This window comes from Bombus bifarius, unplaced genomic scaffold, assembly GCF_011952205.1.
Source record: "Bombus bifarius isolate JDL3187 unplaced genomic scaffold, Bbif_JDL3187 scf7180000009521_frag, whole genome shotgun sequence".
Taxonomy (NCBI): Eukaryota; Metazoa; Arthropoda; class Insecta; order Hymenoptera; family Apidae; genus Bombus; species Bombus bifarius.
Window position 1 is genome coordinate 1 of NW_022885173.1, and position 11,120 is coordinate 11,120.

Below are 11,120 nucleotides of genomic sequence, written 5' to 3' on the forward strand. Positions count from 1 at the left end.
GTCGATAAGACTTTACTCAACTAAAAGTGACTACTAAAAGTTTCTATCCTCTAAATTCTATCTACGATTCTATAATCTAAAAACTGACTTTTGCAAACAAACTGTAACATTCGCTTAACGGAAAGACATACGTATCTTGTTTGTACTCGTCTTTTCACAATGAATTCTTGAATGTCTGTCTCTGTTGTGAGACAAATGCAAAGTCATCTCATCAGTTACTCACCTTGCTTCAAATCTCCAAGAGCATCGACGAGCACGTCGCATATCATCGCATCCCATTCGTTCCTTCCCATTAGATCGTACTTCTTCGCCAAGTATCGCGCCACAGCGTTACTCTGCGCTACCGGTTTCCCGTCTATCTCCAGCACAGGCAGCATTTTATAAGGCATTGCTAAGAACAAACATGGCTCATATGAACACTGTGTAGAGGGAAACGATCGATAGGAAATCACAACACAGCTTCCGAGGCCGTTGCGTTCTTGTGAATAAATGAATCGAAATCATTTCGGTTTTAATCAACATGGCCTAGTAAAGAAATACAGAAATGTCTTCTTTCTCCTTTTTTTCTTTTCTTACGATTACGATGGACAGGGTATCGCGTGTTTTTGACTGTTGGGAAGAACCTAAAGTTTTTAAAATCAAGGATAAAAGATCGAGTATAAAATTTGTAATTCTCACGGAAAGGAACGAATCTGTCCGATGCGGTTTACTGAATGTACGAGGAACGATCAGTATCGTTTTGCGGGAAGACCTTATGCAATGATAGTGGACTTACAACTGCGAATAAAAAATTCACGTCGCATAATACCAGACACGGAAAAAATATTAGAAAATGTACACGGTTCTTGTAATGAAAATTGAAATGCAAGGAATATAAATCGAATGTCTCTTGCGAACGTAATTTTGTGTTTTACACCGACAGGATTGATTTACAGACTTACGTTGATTTTTGGTTTCTCTATCTGCAAGCGACATATAAGATTATATCGAAGACTATGCTGCGTAAAACTTTTATTATACTATTTACGATAGAAATGTCGCAACGGAAGATCGAATTTTATGTCTGCTTTGTTCTTTCGACTTTTTAGCTATGTTCTTGTTCATTTCCGAACTGATTTCAATTTTTTATCCTTTTTTTCCGACAAGTCCTAAAAAGTTTTTAAATTAACGAGAAACGTAGAAGTATTTTTGTATTCCTATTTTAAGTCACCTATTTACGGTTTTCTCAAAATATTCGAAATGCTTCGATTCATTGAAAACAATAAAGAGTGCAACACAAAAATTCGAGAATCGTAAGTGAATTAAGTTGGTATTCGATAAACACGATATTACGGAAGCAAAACTTAATGAAAAGTTCGACTTTATTCCGTATGAAATTTTACTTTAAGTAAGTTTAGCCTGCACGTGAAACGAAAGTTTTATATACAGAAAGTTTGAGTAAATGGTAGATACCTGAGAGTTGAACGATGAAAGTAAAAATCGATTCTTCACGCTTACAATCCTTGTATTCAGGCCAGAGTTCTTCGGGGATCCTCTCGTCGGTATACTCGATGCCAGTATATGCAAATATGTACCGTATATGTTCGGCACGACCACGGGCATTGAAGTAGATTAGTTTGTAGGTAGGTTCGTCGCTCATTTTCCTTGCTCTGTCAACTTATCGAGAAAAATGATACAATTAACTCGTGTAATTAACAGACTGTGTGCGTGTTTGTGTGTATAGAGAACAATTTATTTATAGATGGAATAATTCGTATAATACGCAAAATAAATCATTTAGAAGGCTGGAATATGTGTTTTTGAAACAATTAATTATGTCGAAAAATATTTCAAACGAGATATAATTATGAAAAAAATAATAATCAAATGTATGTAAATGTATGTAATAATAGTTAAATGTATGTAAATGTAATAATTAAATGTAATTAGTTGTGAAAAAAATAATAATAAAAAATAAATAAATGTAAAAAAAGAATTAAATGTGATTAGTTTCTTTTTACGCACGCGATATTATTGGCGATATATGAAGGTCAACTTTATTTTTTTAAATAGATATATTTATACATATATTTATAGATATAAATACATATATTATATAGATATAATAGTATATATAATATATATGTCGGAGATGAAAGAACACCGGAGTCTGTAATTGAACAATTGTAGTTATTCAATCCGATTGTAATTGTTCGAGAGTTGTGATAATGAGCTTGGGCTCGAGGCGACAGTCAGTCGCCGAACATAGCCGCGGTCACGGGATTTGCCTAGCAAAGGTATGGAGTAATTCTATAGCTCTCCTTAAAGGAAATATTCGTGGCGACACGCGACAGTAAACATTCCAACGGTTTCTGTCCCGTGGCTCGCCACGCGCAGACCCTATTCTTCGAGTAAGATGATTGCCAGATGTCGATGCGTCTCCGCAGTACATGTTCGGCTAGCCCGAGGGCCCGTTATAAATCTTAAGGTTTAGTTAACTAAAGTCCTTCAAACAGACAAACAGTCTTTGTCCCAGCTACGGGAAGATAGGGGAGACATATTTTTTAACGAACGGCGTCTCCCACTAGCAACTTTCCCTCGAGGGCGGCTAGCATCTTTTTCTAACCACCGATATGGAGATTGACCAATTAGCAGCAACGTCAATTTCCCTTGCTTCCTGAACGAAGGCTTTTCTCGACGAATCCGATGATCTCGTATCCTTAGACACACCCCATTATAGTTTTCCTCTGTGGCATCATCGGGACGGGAAAGGCATTCTCGTTCGCGATCTCAATGATGAAAGGAGTAACCCTTTACGACCAGTGAATATCACGCATCCGACTTAGATTTTGTGAGTACGTTCATCTATCATCCCGTCGACCGCGGATTCGTTATTGAACCTAGGATCATTGTCATTAGTTTCTCGAGTGCCTAACTACCACGGTTACTTGTCCGGCTCTATAATAATCGTATTTGCACTAGTCGATGTCTTCTCTATTGCACAACGACAACGTGTAACCCAAACGAAGATTCGTTTCACGCCCCTAACCCTGATTCTAATGTCCGCTCCGACATATATAATAATATATATGTCGAGTCTGAATCTCGGAGTCCGAGCTCGAGGCGCCCTCCCGGGGAGGACTCGCGGGAGGTAGCGGTTCTGCGTTGAAGTTCTCCATCGTCCGGTCGCGCGTGGGGTACCTTTATTGTCGATAGCTACACTAGTGACGAGGGCCTCAGGCTTGATAACGAATCCGCGGCCAACGGGAGGACTATCATATAAAAAGCAACAGGATACACGAAATAATATAATTCTGACTAGGACAACATAAACGCAAGAAGTGTTGATATTGAAAAAAATATTTAATTTTGTATATAAATATTTTCATATTTAGAAAAGTTTCCGGAAGCAGGAAGATTTACAAACAAATAATATCATAAACCGAATGTTTCATGATCCTTTTCTAAGTAGAGTGTGTGACAGCATGTGAGAACGTTTCTTAAAAATATGACTTATTGCAATTACTTAATCGCAATTATAAACGATTAAGACCTTCTCGCAACGAGGCAATCTATCCAAAGTATAAAACTCGTTATACTTGATGAGAAAACAAATCTCTACTTAGATTTCATTTCGTTTCATCGCGTTCATAAAAAGTGAATTTGTATGAACACATCGTGCAATTTAGTAATTAGGACCGTTGATCTCGCTGCAACATAGATGGATAGAAAAAAGCCATTTAAAATGATACATCGTCGGGAAGACAATTATGAAAATTATAAATGGAGCACAAGATAAAATTGTTTAAGATTAATTCTTTTTTTTTTCCTAATCGCGAGTGTTTGCAAACGAAGTTTCAATCTGTTTACAATGATAGCAATGAGAGGAGGATGTCTATGAAAGTTATAAATGCGATATTGAATAACATTTCTGCGAGTGGGTTTGTTTTTCGTTACAAATGTTTTCTAAACGAATCTGCAATCTGTTGGAAACTACGGAACAGTAACGGGACGACTGATAGGGAAATAATAAAGATCGCGTTTTATTTGAACAGACAAATCTTTGAAATCTATTCGAAAGTCTATTTGAAATGGTACGAGCTCGAAAAGAACGGTGAATACTATAGAAGAAGGATTAATTAAAATTCTTATTAATCTGTACGCTTTGTATATTAAATACCTTGATCGAGGCCAAGATAACAAATTATTATACAAAACAGTGAAGTATCCACGTCTGACATTAATATTGAGTATTACCATTACTGTAATTTAATTTTTAACCGATCCTGAGAATTCCTTAGAACGTAAAAAGTGTAAAATGTTACTGTGCATTTCAAGATTAAATGCACTGTAATTTAGAAACAGTTATGAAGCGGAAACAAATAATTTATTCAGAATAAGAATTCTACGTAATCATGTTAAAAAAAAACGTACTTATAACGCGTTTAAACTCCAAATATGTAAAGACAATAAGGGAAAAAAATTAAACGAAGAATCGTAAATTCACACAAGATTTTATCCAAAAAAAATTGGCCTGTACCAATATTTTTATTTGTCGTTACAAGTTACGAGGGTATTAAAAAGTTGGCCACGAATGGACCAGAGATAAGAATTTATCAGACTTGCTCTCGTAAATTTCAAGACGTTGCATCGGATATTCTTGAAAATCTTTGGACAATGGCCTCGATATTTCGCAGCTTCTATCCTCGAAGCGGAAGAACTCGGCGTTAAAAGCGACAGAACTGGAGAAACCCGGTGACCGCGAGCCTTTCACGCTCTCGACAGATTTCTCATCCCTCGTAATCCTCCCGGTGTCACCCAATTTCCACCCTCGTATTGCGATTTGTTGCTTCCAACGAGGCGACACCTTGTCTTGTGATTTCCTTTTTCGTCGCGTGAAACACGACCGAACACTTGTTCAAACACACAATTCGTATTTATCTAACTCGACAAAACGCCGTGTCATTGAAACAATAGCATTCTTTGGCTTTTATGTAAATTCCAATAAATTATGATAATGTTCGTGGAGACATTATTGCTACCTATTTTATCTGTCGTGATCCAAATTGATTTGTGGCTACGTATGTATATATATATATTTGTATTTTCTTTTGTTCTTTCTTTTTAATTTATGTGATCTGAGAATTACATTTCTGAGAGTTCGGTGAAATTCGATGCTTTATTTTTATCAGTAGAATCTTCCTTGTCATTGTCAGAACGCAGACGTTTACGCGTTTACGGAAAGTTTAAGGATACAAAAATACAGAACAATGTAGAAAATATGCAAGAATATGTAAAATATCGAAAGTACAGTACTTCTAATAATACTTAGTAGCATGCTTACAAACAAATTTCTTTTGTATTTCTTGAAATTGCGTAATGATTCGCGGTAATTATCGGATTTTTGTCCTCTTTTATCTGCTTTTTTTATTCGCAACTTATATGAGATATGAATTAATATTCAACGACGTGCGCTCTGTGCCACGAAATGAATTATCTCGCGTTAAGACTGCGGCAATTCTTACGTTTGATATTTCATTTAACGAACAGCCGCGCGTTCCTGAGTTTAAAAACCGCCACTCTGAACTTACGCTGAGAATAATATCAGGAAAAGCGAACGAGAGATGATTAGAAAGAAAATGCGAGGAGCAGTGAGGGGGATATTACTAGACTGCGCTTTTTTGTGCAAGTATAGCAGGATGTTTGGGAGTGTAAAATTTTAACGAATGCGTATAATATGAAAAAATATATGAAATATCCAAGGTATAGTTTTATTAAACTTACTTTTTATAATGCTTCGTAGGTAAAACAATTTTCTATCCAGATTCCACTTTCTCAATCATATTTTAAAAAATGCTCGATAAGGAGTACAATTTTCTACCCTTTCTAATTATATCTTCCAAAATTCTTGATAGATGAAACAATATTCCACCGACGATTTACTTTTTTAATTGTATCCCCCAAAATATGGACCTGCTTAACGTTTAGATATTATTATTTTTTTCGTTGTTACTTGATACGGCTAGCAATTAAATAGTGAGAATAAGAAGAATTGGAAGTGCCATTTTCGAAAAAGAATTTTGGTTTTAAATTGGAAATTAAATTTGGTTTGGACATATATGACACAATTTGTATGGACAATGAAGAGTACGAATCTACGAATTTCGAGGTAAAAGTATTGATATATGTATCGATATTTCTGGTCGTTACAATATCTCTAATCAATACAAAGTTCTAACTGAATGTTAGAATGTTAAACGTTAAAACGTTTAAAACGTTAAAATGTGTATCGAATCGTTGTAATTCCAAAGATGTCAATTGATGTAATGTAATAATAAAGTATAAAGTATAATAAAGTATAAAGTATAATTTCGTCTGTGGTATAATCTTTCTATTCCATTTTGTTACGTCGCACCGCGAGCAATATGGCAACCAGATGTCACCGGATACTCGCAGCGTATCCTCCATAGTTTCAAGTACCTTCCATAAATCTCATAGATTTCCTAGAAAAGGTCCTTCAAACCAAACAAACGTCTGTTTCCGAAGAATTTCTAAAGACTATTGTCTACCCCGACTGGACAAGGGAAAGTTAGTTTTTCTCACGTATGCTGCAACTTTCCTCCCACTAACCACTTTCTCTCGAGGGCGGTTAAGACCCTTCGTTAACCAATTAACAACGAAGCCACTTCCTTCACTCTCCTAACTAAAATCGTCACCAACAAATCCGATGGTCCCGTGCGCTAGACACACCCATCCTTAGCTTTCCTCCGAGACAGCATCGTCTCCCAAGACAGTTCTGATTTTACATCCTTCGAACGGTCAATATCCTTCCACCGGGTAGGACACACCCACAGATCAGTCACTCATTCATCTCGTACATACGCACCAGCGTAACTGCCTTCGTTATAAGTTGTTGGAATAAACGGTGAAATATAACTTACTATACTGTGTCATATTCATTTAACCACCTCTTATCTTAACCGAAACAGGGGAACGACTACTTCGCGGCGTCGATTCACCGAATCGTAGCGAGAATTTACGCCTCTCGCTACTGCGACTGCGTCTCTCCGCGAACGGTCGTAACACATTGATCGACAGAAGTACTAAACTCTAATAACATAAATTTATATATTTTCTATTTCCCAGCCACCAGTTTTATAGATTTTTCTATCTTCTGTACTACCTTTATCCCTTTTATTTTTTCTTACATGAGATTATTGTAAATTTAATATCATTTGTTCGCAATATTTGTCCTTGAATTTGAAATGTCGCGCTTCAATGTTGTGTGTTGTTCGACGTTTTATCCAACGATGTTTATCGAACTAGTTTATGAATACGTACATAATCATTAAAGAATCTATAAACCTTACTAGTTTGTTTTTACTAAGTTTTGTTACAGAAAACATGTTCTCATAAATTTTCAACTTTAATTTATGGAAATTTATTAACCTTAAACTATAAAATCATTCAATGAGTCTTTCCGGATGTTTTTATGTAGTCATAATTTCACATATCAGCACAGCTCCACCAATAGGATAAGAGTTACGTGGAAGCAACAGGGGGGAAGAAGAACATATAGATATCTAAAGGTTATTTTTGTCTCATTCAAGTTTCTGTTAACCGGCTTGGAAATTTCCTGTGCTTGTTTCGACTTTGAAGTCTTAAAAAAAAAATTGTAAGTAAATAGTATATATATAGTATATATATCCCGAGTCAAAGTTTCTCTTTATAAATAATAAACCGTTTAAAAACTATATTTTGTATGTTTTTTCCTTATTCATAATTAAATAATAAATATGAAATACTTCTACAGAAAGCCGACATCCTTCAATTAACCGAACAGCAGATGATTTAAAAATTAGTAGTTGAAAGAAATAAATGTTATTACATGTTCATAATTGATCGATAAATTTAAGTATACAATTAGATAGATATAGTATACTTTATTAAGACCTAGATAAAAGACTTTTTTCTCGTTTCTCTTCTCTTACTTAATCACTAAGAGTTATATAACGTTTATTCGATAATTGTGCTTCTCCTGACCTTTCCACATATGGTTGTTTATATCTCGACATTCTTGGTACTTTTAATCAAATTTTAATAACAGTACTTTACTCGTCAGAAGTAAATAAAAAAGCTCTAGGTAGAAGCAAGGATTTACTTACCTTTCCTTTCTCGAATCTCAGTTAGCAATGTCGTTCCTCTTGAAAGATTTTCCAAGTTTCCAAGACAATTTCCACGCTGGTAACATTGTATACATTTCAAGTATCGTGACCACAGGAACTTGTTGAGGCAATATTGAAGAAAGCAAAGAGAATGAAGAAATTGTAGGAACTATGAGAGACTACTCCTTCTTTCACAACTTATTTTCTCTTCGTTTGGGGGGAAAAACACAAATGAACGTAACGGTTGGTTTCATATACGTTTCAGATATCTGCTACTATCGCATGGAGGAGAATCCTGAAAAGAAGGAAGCGAGGAAGAATCAACTTTTGAACGAAACAATACCATTTTACTTGACTAAATTCGACCAGATTATTGGCAAAAATAAAGGATATATCATTCCTTCTACCGTAAGATTTTTTATCCAAATTTAATGTTAAAATTTTTAGTCTTTGTGCAAACTGGGCCATGTTGTCCATAAAAAATTATTGAAACTTTGTTGCGACAAGACAGCTTTAATTGTTGAGAGCAGAGTGTATCTTTAAAATTCACTCCTGTTAGTTTATGTACAAATGAATTTGCCAAGATTTTCAGCTTTTAGATAATTATTCATGTATCTTCCTCATCAAGTTTGATAGAAATTATTACTATCGTAATCAAAGCAAAGATTAAGATATGTAAAATCATTTCTCTGGATATGACACTCTTGTTTAATGAGTGATAAATGATATCATTCGAAATATCATATTTATATAATATATAATGATACTTATAAGTGTAATCACTTAAGTACAGATATCTGAATTTTTCTCACTGTCACTGACATAGATACGTATTATCGTCCCTTAGATTACTTGACCAGTTTATTTCTTTCATCACTGTGTTATTATATAACAATAATAAATAGTCACATTAAATTAATTTAGTATGATTATGTTGTTTAATAATACGTGTTTCATTGCAAAATATTTAGCGATTGAAGGGCTCATAGGAAACATGAAAGTGAAAGAATACTAGAATCTACAGTTTACGATTTCAATTTCTTTAACGAGATATTTATCATATTACACAATTCCTGTAAATGTATTTGTAATTATATCGCCGAAGAATTGTATTTAATTAAGCTATGAAGTTGTGGAATCGTGAGAAGGATTATTTTTATAGAACTGTCTAATTTCCATTCGACATTGATTCAGGATACACATTACTCTTTTTTACATAATACCAGTTTTGTCATTTTTAATTAACAAATACCTCCAAAGGTTGAAGTTTCTAAAATTATCCATTAAATTCTGACAATAAAATAAAAATCCAAATTCTTCCTAAAAAGCTAGTGATCTTTAGTTAAGAGTTCGATTTTTCACATGTTTCAAGGTAAATTAAAAAAATTGTTTAATAGAGGAGGTACAAAATAAATGTATACAAACCTTTTTTCAGACGACATGGGCGGACTTCGTGTTTGCAGCGGCCCTTGAAAATTTCGAGTATATGTTTGGGGCACCAGCTTTGGATAAATATCCAGCTCTTCAAGCATTGAAGAAAAGGATTCATAGAATACCAGCCATTTCTGATTGGCTGATTAGGCGCCCATTCACAAACAGCTAAAAAGCTAAAAACGTGTGGAAAAAAGATGACCAGTACACCAGTATATATATATGTACGCTGGCATCGCTATGTTGGTAAATGTTCGATGTTATACGTGTCGTAAAATGTAACAGTTCTATTTAAAGAAAAAATTTCGTTTCTATGAGTACGTTAAAAGTTTAACTATAAAAAGTCTCATCTGAGCTGTGTTCCTTTATGTGAAGGTATTATTGTGTGTAATATTGTGAATTACGACTTTTCCTCTCCGATATTCGTGAATTGAATCACGGTCAACTCAGCTTGAACTAAAATCCTAACTAAAATCGTCACCAACAAATCCGATGGTCCCGTGCGCTAGACACACCCATCCTTAGCTTTCCTCCGAGACAGCATCGTCTCCCAAGACAGTTCTGATTTTACATCCTTCGAACGGTCAATATCCTACCACCGGGTAGGACACACCCACAGATCAGTCACTCATTCATCTCGTACATACGCACCAGCGTAACTGCCTTCGTTATAAGTTGTTGGAATAAACGGTGAAATATAACTTACTATACTGTGTCATATTCATTTAACCACCTCTTATCTTAACCGAAACAGGGGAACGACTACTTCGCGGCGTCGATTCACCGAATCGTAGCGAGAATTTACGCCTCTCGCTACTGCGACTGCGTCTCTCCGCGAACGGTCGTAACACATTGATCGACAGAAGTACTAAACTCTAATAACATAAATTTATATATTTTCTATTTCCCAGCCACCAGTTTTATAGATTTTTCTATCTTCTGTACTACCTTTATCCCTTTTATTTTTTCTTACATGAGATTATTGTAAATTTAATATCATTTGTTCGCAATATTTGTCCTTGAATTTGAAATGTCGCGCTTCAATGTTGTGTGTTGTTCGACGTTTTATCCAACGATGTTTATCGAACTAGTTTATGAATACGTACATAATCATTAAAGAATCTATAAACCTTACTAGTTTGTTTTTACTAAGTTTTGTTACAGAAAACATGTTCTCATAAATTTTCAACTTTAATTTATGGAAATTTATTAACCTTAAACTATAAAATCATTCAATGAGTCTTTCCGGATGTTTTTATGTAGTCATAATTTCACATATCAGCACAGCTCCACCAATAGGATAAGAGTTACGTGGAAGCAACAGGGGGGAAGAAGAACATATAGATATCTAAAGGTTATTTTTGTCTCATTCAAGTTTCTGTTAACCGGCTTGGAAATTTCCTGTGCTTGTTTCGACTTTGAAGTCTTAAAAAAAAAATTGTAAGTAAATAGTATATATATAGTATATATATCCCGAGTCAAAGTTTCTCTTTATAAATAATAAACCGTTTAAAAACTATATTTTGTATGTTTTTTCCTTATTCA

At 34.7% G+C, this 11,120-nt stretch overlaps 1 long non-coding RNA gene across 5 annotated transcripts; it reads right to left on the minus strand.

Annotated features, from left to right (window-relative positions):
• Window positions 1-1,616: 1,616 nt before the first annotated feature.
• LOC117215319 lies at window positions 1,617-10,266 on the minus strand. 5 transcript variants are annotated; one of them, XR_004489062.1, is made up of 3 exons: window positions 9,570-10,266; window positions 8,145-8,439; window positions 1,617-1,656 (listed from the first exon to the last, which is right to left on the minus strand). It is a non-coding gene; the product is annotated as an uncharacterized LOC117215319 (long non-coding RNA). The 5 variants fall into 5 exon arrangements; XR_004489065.1 differs by lacking the exon at window positions 1,617-1,656 and adding an exon at window positions 3,213-3,251; XR_004489064.1 differs by lacking the exon at window positions 1,617-1,656 and adding an exon at window positions 5,885-5,952.
• Window positions 10,267-11,120: the final 854 nt, after the last annotated feature.